Raw genomic sequence first — 13,981 nt, forward strand, 5'->3', positions numbered from 1 at the left:
ATCCTACCCTAACACAAGATCACCGGTGTGGCATGTACAGGGCTTCCAGCCAAGCAGTTCATCTCAAGTATTTTAAGTTTATGATACAGTAACTTTGGTTTGAGGCAAATGAATTTTGAAAAGTCCGCTCTAAATGATGTATAGTCTCTTTTCGTAGCTATATTAATCACAGTGATATCGGTATCAATTTCGCTTTTTCAAATGGAACTATAGTAGCTTCTGTTGCTAAAATGATATAATACTTCTAAGAGAAATCAACTGAGCGGCGTTTCAGTCTTCAGAATCCGATTAGTAGCTTTATCTGTTCAGAACATGAAACCAATTGCTGTCAAATTACAATAATATCAGCAGACGTTGGACGTTAAGATTCTACAACAAATCCGACTCTCACATATCGTTAGAGTTCCGACAACACAATGTCGTCGATGACAAATCCCATATCAGGTAATATCGAAGCCTGTTACTTCTGAGAGGAACGATTGCAGCGTTTATCAGCACAGTGATATTTTGTAAAGTCGATTGTATTAGGAAAAAAACGTTCTGAGAAAAATATGCAGTAACTTGGGTCATGTTTGCCATTGTAATGGGAGTCATTAAAAAGAGCGTTCTAACAACGTATGTAGCGGTACATTGCCATCGATATATCACAACACAGACGCATACAGTGTTTCCTATGAAGACGAAAACAGAGCTATGGTCAAGCAATGTGTTTTATAAGGTTGATGCTGAACTTCATAGCAGTGACTCGTTTGTCGCTGTAACACACTCCTTACTGAGAGGACGACTTCTCCTACGTATAATACTTGTATTTCTTCGGAAGCACTGGACTGTTTGTTTCCAGCCCATTTACGCCCGCAATCACGCGGTCTAGTAATTAAACAAACGGACATTTCAAAGTGGTACTTCACAACACGACGAGTATTTCTTCTCTAAAGCCAATTTTTGGAATTTAGTAAATGTTAAAATCAAGTAGATAATAAGATGGGTAGGGGACTATTTTAAAGCCCATCTCGTGCACTTCTGCCATCAACATAATCGATGTATGGGCGAAAGCGCTGTTATGGTGCTAGAGTACTATTTCATGTGCTAAGTTTAGTCATTTCTGCTTCAACAACAAAGGAATGCATCTCATATTATCCATGTTGATTCTTGTTGATATCCACGACTTTTGCTGAATTAAAAATCCTTAAAGTATGGAAATTTACAGATGAAACTTCTCTTCGCGATGTGATCATTAGGGATGAGGCTCACGTTTATACAGGATATTCTTGAGCAAGATAATCGGTCATATCCTTTTCAATCACAGCAGCAGCTTTAAGAGAATTATTGAAATAAAGGAAAACCTAAATTAATATGATTAGCCACATATTTGAAACTCGCTCCTCCCGAGTGTGAGTGCTGTCTATCAACCACTGCACCATGTAACTCAATCTCTATGGAAACGATCCAATGAAAAACTAAACCCCAACCGAACAGATCATGAGGAACCCAACGGCCGCTGTGTCATCCTCAGCCCACAGGCGTTACTGGATGCGGATACGGAGGGGCATGTAGTCAGCACACCGTTCTCCCGGCCGTATGTTAGTTTCCGAGACCGAAGCCGCTACTTCTCAATCAAGTAATTCCTCAATTTGCCTGACAATGACTGAGTGCACCCCGTTCGCCAAGAGCGCTCGGCAGATCGGATCGTCACCCATCCAAGTGCTAGCCCAGCCCGACAGCGCATAACTTCGGTGATCTGACGGGAACCAATAACAAAAACAGTCGACTTTGCAGTTGTCACCTACAAAACGGTTTCCACTTTTTCGGTGCAATTTCATCGTCAACAACCAATTTGACTATGGCTTTGCAATGTAAATGTAGGCATACGTTTTGTGTAAGCCAGAAATTATTGTAAATGTATACAGGGTTTGGGAAAGGGGGGAGGTGGTTGTTGCATATGCCTCGTGGCGGAAGTGTTCAGGAGGTCGAGCGTTCAGGATTTGAGAGTGGGCATCCAGGGCTGCCGTTAAATAACAAACCAGGAAATTAGGTTCAATGAACAGTTTACAAGGGGCGCGCCTAGGGTCGGAAGTTAGCAGGTTTAGGCCAAACTAGGAGGTCGAATAACTAATTGAAATGGGCAACGGAAGGGAAGCGGTTCATGTTAAATTACACTACTGGCCATTAAAATTGCTACACCATGAAGATGACGTGCTACAGACGCGAAATTTAGCAGACAGGAAGAAGACGCTGTGATATGCAAATGATTAGCTTTTCAGAGCATTCACGCAAGGTTGGCGCCGGTGGTGACACCTACAACGTGCTGACTTGAGGAAAGTTTCCAACCGATTTCTCATACACAAACAGCAGTTAACCGGCGTTGCCTGGTGAAACGTTGTTGTGATGCCTCGTGTAAGGAGGAGAAATGCGTACCATCACGTTTCCGACTTTGATAAAGGTCGAATTGTAGCCTACCGTGATTTCGGTTCATCGTATCGCGACATTGCTGCTCGCGTTGGTCGAGGTACAATGACTAATAGCAGAATATGGAATCGGTGGGTTCAGGAGGGTAATACGGAGCGCCGTGCTGGATCCCAACGGCGTCGTATCACTAGCAGTCGAGCTGACAGGCATCCTATCCGCAAGGCTGTAACGGATCGTGCAGCCACATCTCGATCCTTGAGTCAACAGATGGGGACGTTTGCAAGACAACAACCATCTGCACGAACAGTTCGACTACGTTTGCAGCAGCATGGAACATCAGCTCGGAGACCATGGCTGCGGTTACCCTTGACGCTGCATCACAGACAGGAGCTCCTGCGATGGCGTACTCAACGACGAACCTGGGTGCACGAATAGCAAAACGTCATTTTTTCGGATGAATCCAGGCTCTGTTTACAGCATCATGATGGTCGCATTCGTGTTTGGCGACATCACGGTGAACGCACATTGGAAGCATTTATTCGTCATCGCCATACTGGCGTATCACCCGGCATGATGGTATGGGGTGCCCATTGGTTTCACGTTGCGGTCACCTCTTGTTCGCATTGACGGCACTTTGAACAATGGACGTTACATTTGAGATGTGTTACGACCCGTGGCTCTACCCTTCATTCCATCCCTGCGAAACCCTACATTTCAGCAGGATAATGCACGACCTCATGGTGCAGGTTTTGTACGGGCCTTTCTGGATACAGAAAGTGTTTGACGTCTGCCAAGGCCAGCACATTCTCCAGATCTCTCACCAACTGAAAACGTCTGGTCAATGGTGGCCGAGCAACTGACTTGTCATAATACGCCAGTCACTATTCTTGATGAACTGTGGTATCGTGTTGAAGCTGCATGGGCAGCTGTACCTGTACACGGCATCCAAGCTCTGTTTGACTCAATGCCCACACATATCGAGGCCGTTATAACGGTCAGAGGTGGTTGTTCTGGGTACTGATTTCTTCGGATCTATGCATCCAAACTGCGTGAAAATGTAATCACATGTCAGTTCTAGTATAATTTATTTGTCCAATGAATACCCGTTAATCATCTGTATTTCTTCTTGGTGTAGCAATTTTAATGGCCAACAGTGTAATTGAAATGGGCAACGGAAGGGGAAGCGGTTTATGTTAACTTACGTCGGTGGCCAGTCGTGAAAAGCAGAGCCAGAGGCTCCGCCTTCCGAAAAGACGCCTGTTCTGCTCGAGGTCTGGATTACAACAGAGAGAAGCAACTGTGTTCCGCACCGCAGAACACTCCAGTGTCCACACACGTGGTCGGTATCCCGCGCACGCTATTGGCTAAGACCAATGGCGTGATTTCCCTAGCAGTTTCAGCAGAGGTCTCAGGGTGGCTCTTGTCATCAGCTTTAACCGGACAGAACTGCCTCGGTTTTGAAAGACAGGCAACTTGTGTCACGTAGGCACAGCGTAAGTTGCTCTGGGAGTAAACTTGTAAAGATTTGAGTGGGCGTTTGAAATAAAGTTTTTAAACCAATTCCATAAAATATTTCTCGACTTGCTGCCACCATGTACATTATCGACTTTCCAAACACGTTTTTATATCTTACTGCTCGAATGTTTTTGGCCTTGGAACACATGGGCGCTCTGACACACATATTTACACCAAGCAGTGCTAAGGCACTTGACTGACATTCGTAAATGGCGTTCTTCAGATTTCTCCGTCTATTATGACATCGATGTCGACGGGACGTTAACCCCTGATCTTCTGTCCTTCCTTTGAATTCCTTTACAGTTATCCAGATACAGGTTTTACGTTGAGTCTCCTTAATTGAATGGCTCAGATGTTGGGATGGTTCCCTTGAAAACGTTCCTCCGAATCCTTTCTCTGTACGAGCTCGTCTACCTATGAGCTTGTCATCGACTTTTTCTCATAAGTGATATTACGTACCCTATCATATAAGATATTCATCGTTTTTACAGTTCCACGAACCTTACTGTGACAATCTTTTATCACATAAAAGAAAATGGTTCAAATGGCTCTGAGCACTATGGGACTTAACATCTGAGGTCATCAGTCCCCTAGAGCTTAGAACTACTTAAACCTAACCAACCTAAGGACATCACACACATCCATGCCCGAGGCAGGATTCGAACCTGCGACCGTAGCGGTCACGCGGTTCCAGACTGAAGCGCCAAGAACCGCTCGGCCACACTGGCCGGCTTTTATCACATCATGAGATTTCTTACAATTTCTCCAGAAGAAGCATCAGTCGGGCATCCGTAATGAGTCAAATCTGCAGTCCATGGACGACCAACCTTAAATTCATTTATTCATTTTGAAAGTTTTGCATGTGTTTATAAAGGTGATAACTACCCTCAAAATAGTCCTGACTCTTTCAAGATATGCAGAATGAATAATTTCAGTGGCCCAGAAACAAATTGCAAGCGCCATCTGACTCATGAATCGAACAGAAAATAGTCACACAACACAAATACTTTCATAAATTTAGCGCCCGGTAAAGAGTTGGGCCTGCATATCTAACGTTTTCACTTTATGCAGTAAACATACATTGTTCTTTGGCTCTGAGCACTATGCGACTTAACTTCTGAGGTCATCAGTCGCCTTGAACTTAGAACTAATTAAACCAGACTAACCTAAGGACATCACACACATCCATGCCCGAGGCAGGATTCGAACCTGCGACCGTAGCGGTCACTCGGTTCCAGACTGTAGCGCCTAGAACCGCACGGCCACTCCGGCCGGCAAACTGTTCAAATGAATTAGGGGGACAAGTGTATAAAGGTCCTGTACGCTAAATCTAGTTTGATACAAGGGGTACATGTGCTCTTATTGCATGGCTTGAGATCTGCGCTTTCAATGTAGGTAACAATTAAAATCATTCGTCATCTATTGCCTGTGTTAGGCATCACAATGTCAGATGACCCCTCAGAAGAGTACCGGTTTACAAGAGTTTTCCAGCGAGGTACACAGATCGCAGTTGTCATTTGTGGACTTTGTATACAACCAAGCACACGCAATGCGATATATTAATACAGTGATACTTGCTAGGGCAGTATGTTTCATTAAAAAAGGATGGACAGTCGGTCGCGTTGACGCAGTTGTCAATTCCTCTCCATGTGTCATCTCTAGGTTGCGAACACGTTACTGGGAGACAGGTCAGTACACAAGGTTAGTTGGATAAGGTCGCCGACGTAATACAACCCCACGTGAAGACTGATATTGGGCCATCTCTGCGTTGCGGCGTCATACGGATACCGCCTGAGCTCTAAAGGACGATCTCAGAAGAGCCACTGGAGCCTTGTAATGAAATGGTTATGAAGAAGGACCTTGTGACACAAACGTCCTGTTCCAGTACACCGCTTGACTCGACAACATCTTGCAGCTCACCTTCAGTTTTTCCGTTCCCTTTTCAACTGACAACTTCGTCTCTGGCGAAACGTGTTATTCACAGACGAGTCCAGATATCCTCTAACGCAAGGTGATGGCCGTGCGCGTGTACGGAGACCCGTGGTGAAGCTATCTCCCAAATTTTGTCCAGGAAATCGAGAGATTTCCAAAGTTCTGTGATGTTGTGGGGAGGCTTCACTGTAGACAGCCACACCAATATTTTCGTTGTCGGTGGTCTACTTATAACGTGGCGGTACATCGAACAAATCCTGTTGGACCATGTGGTGGCTGTTGCATACCGCGGTGACCCTGAATTCCTTCTAATGCCAAGGCACGTATGGCGGGTGTCAGCATGGATATCTTGCGAAGCCTCGACATTGAAGTAATGGATTGGCCAGAGGTGTGTCCCGACCTAAACCCCTCGGTACATATGTGGGACCTGCTTGACAGACGTGTTCGTGGAGGTCGTGCTCCACTGCAGACTTTCCAGGAGCTCTCATGGGCTCTCCGTGAAGAATGGGAACGGATACCACAGGGCGAGCCCTGTAGTCTTACACGGAGCCTGCCACGCAGGTTTCAGGCATGTGATAAACCCTCACTGAGGGTATAAACGTTACTGAAGCTCTCGAAGTCCAATAAAAAGCACCCAGGTTGACGGAATAAATGATTGCTTCCAGTTTGTTTCGATACCTGTCGGACATCTCAGTTCTTTTTATGTAAACAACCGAGATTGTAGTGATGTTTTGTTACGTAATTAATTTGTGAAAGCTTAAAGTGTAATATGTGACATACACAGTCCTCAATTTTTCCTAAATGAAGTATAGCAGGCGCCCAAAGTCGTGTACACCTAGTCCTTTTGAGCAGTGTATTAGTTCGGACGGGAAATGGATTGCGTTGTAGATGTGTTAGTCTTCTGCTTATAGCATCTAGCTGTTCAATGCGACTCTCCCCCATTTGGCGTTCGTCATCAAGCGAAACTTTAAAGTCTGATTCACCCTTATGCATAAATAGTAATGGTAAGTGAGTTTACGTAGCCCAATACTTCATAAACAGCAGTCAACAACGCAGCACACGTTGACTTGCCTTCTCAGTAACTGCAGCCAAATAGCACGCACAGAAGGACTGCTTATTATTAATATTGTTCATTAGTACCTCAACAGATGAGCAGATATTCATCACAGTGCTTGTGAGTCATGAAGTTTTTTATATCAGTTTATTGGCTTTCGGGTCGTGCCCATTCAGCCATGTCTGCGATGGAAAGTCGGTACGATACAGTATTAGACAAGATTATCTTGGCAGTTACGGCGATAAGAATGTAAAGACGACGCAACGCCCAGTCCCCGAGCGGAGATAATCTCCGACCCGCCTAGGAATCGAACCCGCCCTCCCCCCCTTCGTTTAGCAGCAATCTGGCGCAGTCACAGCACGGCTATCGAGGCGAACATCGCGAAGTTAAGTCACGTGATGTAACAAAATGGCGGCCATCTCCTCCTTAATACAGGGTGTTTATAAATGAATATCGGGGTTTTAACGCTTTATAATATTTATTATATTAAACTTACAGTTATAAATGATACGTCAAATGAAAGCGCAACTCAAACAGTTTTACTAAGAACGTTATAAATGTTCAATGTGAGCAACATTTGGCATTCGGCACCCATCAAATCTATAGCCGAGTTCTTCCCAAACGTTGACAAGTGTGTCTTTAGTGATTGTACGAGGCGTATTTTTTAAGTAAGTACCGTTTTGAAATTAAAAAAAAAGACGTGCTAAGATATCTCAATAATTTTATTTTTACGTGAAAGCCTGTACCTTAATCTACGCACTGACGCCATTGCAGTCTCATTATTGCTTGTTTACGTTCTGTACTGAGTGTTAAAGATGCCTCCGATAATCGTGAGTCCCGCCGACTGTGAAGTACGGGCTATTATAAGATTTCTTAGCGCTAAAGGCCTAAAAGCTATCGATACTCATCGTGGGATCTGTGCAGTTTACGGAGAAAACATTAAGACTGATGGAATGCTAAGAAAGTGGGTGAGAGAATTTAAGGATGGCCGCACAAATGTGCATGATGAACAACGGAGTGGGTGTCCTTCGGTCGTTAATGAAAGTTTGGTGCAGAAAGTGGACAATAAGGTGAGAGAAAATAAGCGCTTTACGATTTCGCCGGCCGGAGTGGCCGTGCGGTTCTAGGCGCTACAGTCTGGAACCGCGAGACCGCTACGGTCGCAGGTTCGAATCCTGCCTCGGGCATGGATGGGTGTGATGTCCTTAGGTTAGTTAGGTTTAAGTAGTTCTAAGTTCTAGGGGACTGATGACTTCAGAAGTTGAGTCCCATAGTGCTCAGAGCCATTTTTTACGATTTCCTCCCTGCGGGATGACTTTCCTAATGTTTCTCCTAGTATTTTGTATGGCATTGTGACCGAGCACTTGAATTACCGAAAATTGTGCACACGTTGACGGATGTGCACAAAACCAAACGTTTGGACAGTGCATTGACTTTCCTTGAGGAGTACCACAACGACGGTGATGATTTCTTAAGCCAAATTGTTACGGATGATGAAACACGGGTGGCCTGCGTCACACCAGAATCAAAGCAACAGTCCATGGAAGTTGAGCAAGGGCATCGTTTTGCTACAAGACAATGCCCGTCCGCCTGTGGCGAATCAGACCAAAGATCTCATCACATTTTTCGATGGGAAACTCTAGATTATCCTCCGTACAGCCCCGATCTTGCGCCCAGTGACTACCATCTGTTCCTGCACTTGAAGAAACACCTGGGCGGTCAGCGTCTTCAAGAGGATCATGAAGTCAAAACAGTGGTGATGCAGTGGTTAACAAGTCAGGCGGCAAACTTCTATGAGGAGGGTATTCAAAAACTGGTACAACGTTATGAAAAGTGCCTCAATATTGACGGAAATTATGTAGAAAGGTAGAATAAGGTACAGGCTTTCATGTACAAATAAAATTATTGAGATATCTTAGCTCGTAGTTTTTAAATTTCAAAACGGTATTTACTTAAAGAAACATGCCTCGTAGCAACAGTTGCTTCAATCCGGTTACTTAATTCAGGGAGGTCTCCTGGTAGCGGAGGCAGGTACACACGATCCTTGATGAAACTCCAAAGGAAAAAATCGCATGGCTTTAGGCCGGGTGAACGTGGAGGCCATGCAAAGCAAGCCCTGTCATTGGGCCCCTTGCGGCCATTGGTACAGTGAAGTTCAATCGCGTACTTCGCTATGCCAGTGATGTGGCGCACCCCCTTGCTGGAAAATGAAGTTCTCTGGCTCATCTTCTTCCACTTGAGGGAAAAGCCATTGCTCTAGTGTATCAAGGTAAGAAGAGCCAGTTACAGTAGGTTCGCCAAAAAAGGAAGACCCATAAACTTTCCTCCGGAATCTAGCGGATTGCGGCGGAAACATTGCGCGCTGCGCATGAGCACTGGTGCCAAACACAACTGTTTGAGTTGCTCTTCCATTTGACTTATCATTTAAAAGTGTAAGTTTAATGTAATAAATATTATAAAGTGTTAAAACCCCCATATTCATTTATAAACAGCCTGTGTATACACTGTCCAGTCACGTCAATGTGACCACCTGTCAGAAGCCTGATTAACCACCTCTCGCAGCGCGGACCGCTGACATAAATGCAGGAAGAGAGTCAATGAGGTTCTGGGAGGTACCGATAGGGACGTGGAGCCATTCCGAATCCAACGTCGTGGCCAGCTGCGCTAGATTTCTTTGTTGAGGATCCATCGTGCGAACAGCACAATCGAGGTGGTCCCACGCGTTTTCGATTAGGTTTAAATCCGAGAACTTTGGTGTCAAGAGTCCACAAGGATAGATCTGTACATGTGTTGATCTATTGTACTTTCCTCATTGACGAGATCACCCAGGGACTAAACGGAAACATTCCACAGACCACGAAGGTCCCTGCTCCGATGTGGACACATCCGACGATTGTTGCATGATGTTTTCTTTCAAACGTTTCACTTCGTACACGCCAACAGCCATCTGTTCGATGGCACATAACACGTGATTCAAATAAAAAGGCCACCTGTCGCCAGTCAGTGGACGTCTAGTTGTATTCGTTGGCGATGAACAACAGTCTGCATTGTTTCATGAACCAGACGCCTGCTGCGGAAGCTCATACGCAGCAATGTTCGCTGGATGGTCGTTGAGGAGACACTTTTTGTAGCCCCTTGGTTCATCTGTGCGGTCAGCTCCTCAACAGCTGCACTTCTGTTCGCCAGTACACACCTCCGCAACGTTCATTCACCCCTGTCATCTACGGCCAGCAGTGCTCCACAGTTAACTACGTGCCGGTTTTGGATAGCGTCATTTTCTGATGCGCGGTGTACTTTAACCACAGCAGTACGTGAATAGCTCACAAATTTAGTGGTTTTGGTAATGCTTCCACCCTAGGCCCAAAGGTCAATAACCATGCCCTTTTGGACGTCAGATAAATCGCTCCGTTTCCTCATTACGAAAACGACTGCACTGTTATCCGCGTCGCCCCGACATGCATTATATACTCTCCACGACTAGTATTGCCACCTGCCGTCCGAGAGTGGTTGTTGCAGGTGACATAGGAGGTGATCACATTAATGCGACTGGTAAATGCCTTCCCTGAGCGATAAGAATGGAAATACTGTCGACGACAGTGCTGCCAAAGCAGAGTTACTGAACACAACCTTCCGTACTTCCTTCACCAAAGAAACGAAGCAAATATTCCAGAATTCGAATCAAGAACAGCTCCCGACATAAGGAACGTAGAAGTACACTCATGCTCATAAATTAAGGATAACTGCAAAATGTGGTGCCACACAATGTGGCACCACGCAAAACTGGCGCTAATAGCATAGGCACATAGGGAACACACACAACACAGATCTGTAAGTCCACGGTATTGGTGATAAGTTGAGAAAACCGTCCTGAAACGCATGTGCTACAAAACGCCACTGTTTTCTGCGCATGTACCCCGGCGTCAACATGGGATATGATCACCATGCACACTTACACAGGCCGCACAACGGGTTGGCATACTCTGGATCAGGTGGTCGAGCAGCTACTGGGGTATAGCCTCCCATTCTTGCACCAATGCTTGTCGGAGCTCCTGAAGTGTCGTAGGGGTTTGAACACGTGCCGCGATACGTCGACCGAGAGCATTCCAGACGTGCTTGATAGGATTTAGGTCTGGAGAACAGGTAGGCCACTCCATTCGCCTGATATCTTTTGTTTCAAGGTACTCCTGCACGATGGCAGCTCGGTGGGGCCGTGTGTTATCATCCATCAGGAGGAAGGTGGGTCCCACTGCACCCATGGAAAGGCGGACGTACTGGTGTAAAATGACGTCCGGATACACCTGACCTATTACAGTTCCTCTGTCAAAGACATGCATGGGTGTATGTGCACCAATCAGTATCCCACCCCAACCATCAAACCACGACCTCCATACAGATCCCTGTCAAGGACATTAAGAGGTTGGTATCTAGTTCCTGGTTCACACCAGATGAAAACCCGACGAGATATAACTGGATTCGTCCGTGAACATAACCTGGGACCACTGTTCCAATGACCATGTACTGTGTTCTTGACACCAGGCTTTGCGGGCTCTCCTATGTCCAGGGGTCAGTGGAATGCACCTTCCACGTCTCCGGACGAATAAACCATGTCTGTTCAGTTGTCTGTAGACTGTCTGGTGACAATTGTTCCAGTGGCTGCGGTAAGGTCCCGAGCAAGGCTGCCTGCAGTACTCCGTGGCCGTCTGCGGTCACTGATGGTAAGATATCGCTCTTTTTGTGGTGTTGTATACTGTGGACGTCTTGCACTGTAGCGCCTGAATACGTTTCCTGTCTGCTGACATCGTTGTCATAATCTTGAGATCACACTTTGTGGCACGCGGAGGGCTCGTGCTACGACCTGCTGTGTTTGACCAGCCCCCAGTCGCCCTAGAATTCTACCCCTCATAACGTCATCAATATGTGTTCTTTGAGCCATTTTCAGCACACAGTCACCTTTAGCATGTCTGAAAATGTCTGCACTGCACCGTACTCTGACATGCACCAACACACCTCTGCGTATGTGTACTGCTTCCAGCGCCACCGTGCGACGACCGCAGGTCAAATGCACCGAATGGTCCTACCCCGAGGTGATTTAAACCCGCAAACCGCCCACCAGAGCGTTGTTTCACCATGTATCAGCATTATCCTTAATTTATGAGCATGAATGTAGATATCTTCGCAGTAGTGAAGCAACTTAAATCTCTTAACAAAAGCAGGTCTTCCGGTCAATACTGTATACCTGTTAGGTTCAGAGTATGATGATAGAATAGCTTCATACTTAACAACCACATACAACTGTTCGCTCGAAGGAAGATCCGTACCCAAGGACTGGAAAGTCGCACAGGTCACACCAATATTCAAGAAACATAGTAGGAGTAATCCTCTAAATTACAGATCCGTATCATTAACGTCGATATCCCGGATAACAACCAGTGGCCTGGTACAGCTTACATCCTCAGAGGTGGTTTCTACACTCGTCTAAGCAAATACTTTATTGGATTTCCATCTCAGAAACACAGTACTAACAGTTTTATAAATAGGAACAGAGACAACATATAAAAATGGAATATGAGTCCATCCGTGCATCAGATTTCCGTGTTCTAACATGATTCCCTTTCTCCTCTTTTTATGCTCAAGTATACCTCGGCATCAACGACTCGATTTTCGAAAACTCTGCACAAATTCCCCAATAGAGAAAACAATCAGCTGTGGGCTTGTTCGGCGAATTCCCCAGTATTCATGTTGTGATTTTAGAGACATCTAGGAATATATAAGAAATAACCAGGACGGTGGATATGGAAGCAGAATCGTGACAACACTGTTTACATACAACGTCTAATGGTTCGTCATACAGCTCATTTCATTTATAGTAACGGGAGACTGGCTTGAATACTAAATAATACTTGGAACTTAATGCAGGTAATGAAGAAATATATCATTTGCTTTTAATGCATGTCAACAAACTGCTTCGCCATTCTGTGAGTGTGGAGTTTGCGACTTCCATGTTTTTGACGCATCGCTTCCCTTGTAAACACACTCAAGAAGACTATCAGTTCATGCACCTGATATTTACATTTTGTTAGTTGACAACTTAAACAAGTTTTTGGGAAAGTTTCTTGTTTGTTCTTCGGAAGAAAGGGAGATTACATCAACAATGTTGTCGGAAGAGCCAGAGGTCAGGGTCAGATTGGATAAAGATAGTGAAGGAAATATTCCGTGTCCTTTTCAAATGTGTCGGCCTTAAGTGGAAGCACGGAAAATCTAAATCATAATAGCTGGAAGCTAATCACATGCTCTTCTGGAAGTGGGAAAAGTTACTGACAAGGCGAGCACCACGGAACACTCTAAGATTACGTGTTCAAAAATACAATGAAAAATTTTTAAATTTTCTTCTTACTAAAATTTTCATTAAATTTGGTGCTCGAAGTGACGGCCTTGAGGGACAGTCCAACAGTTCAACAGGTGAAACGTCGACGGAGAGTTCTGAATCGTCTTGGATATCCTAGGTTCATTTACAATGACGGTAGGGTAAAATTCTTGATGTAAAAACTGTGAATCAGAAATCAGCTCACTATGTATAAAATACTGAAAAATGCCCTCATTAATTTGGAAATAGCCGGCTTACGATCCACACACACACACACACACACACACACACACACACACCACACACACACACACGTACCCACACAGGCCCACGCTCACTCGCGCGCAACGACAAAAAGAAACACAAATACTAATCGTACAGGATAACATCACAATATTGGCATACTGTAGCACTTGCACAATGAAATTCAAGTGCTGTTCTCAGCCCTTGCAATTGAAAGGTTTCCTTTCGAAAGTAGACTCTCACTCCCCTAGCGCTTAGGCTCTTTGCATAACATTGTGTTTGGCGGTACAGCAGCAATTCTTGAGATACGCTGTCGAAAAAATTAAACTGTTGTTATGTCTTGAGAATCTCGGGTAGCTTTGATTGTGTACAGGTCGCACTAGTCGTAACGGAACACACAATGGCAACGGCGCCAACACCACATGTACTACACTTTTAGCAGGTTATTTCTTTCTTTCTTATTATAA

Source organism: Schistocerca serialis, chromosome 3 (genome assembly GCF_023864345.2).
Source record: "Schistocerca serialis cubense isolate TAMUIC-IGC-003099 chromosome 3, iqSchSeri2.2, whole genome shotgun sequence".
Classification (NCBI taxonomy): Eukaryota; Metazoa; Arthropoda; class Insecta; order Orthoptera; family Acrididae; genus Schistocerca; species Schistocerca serialis.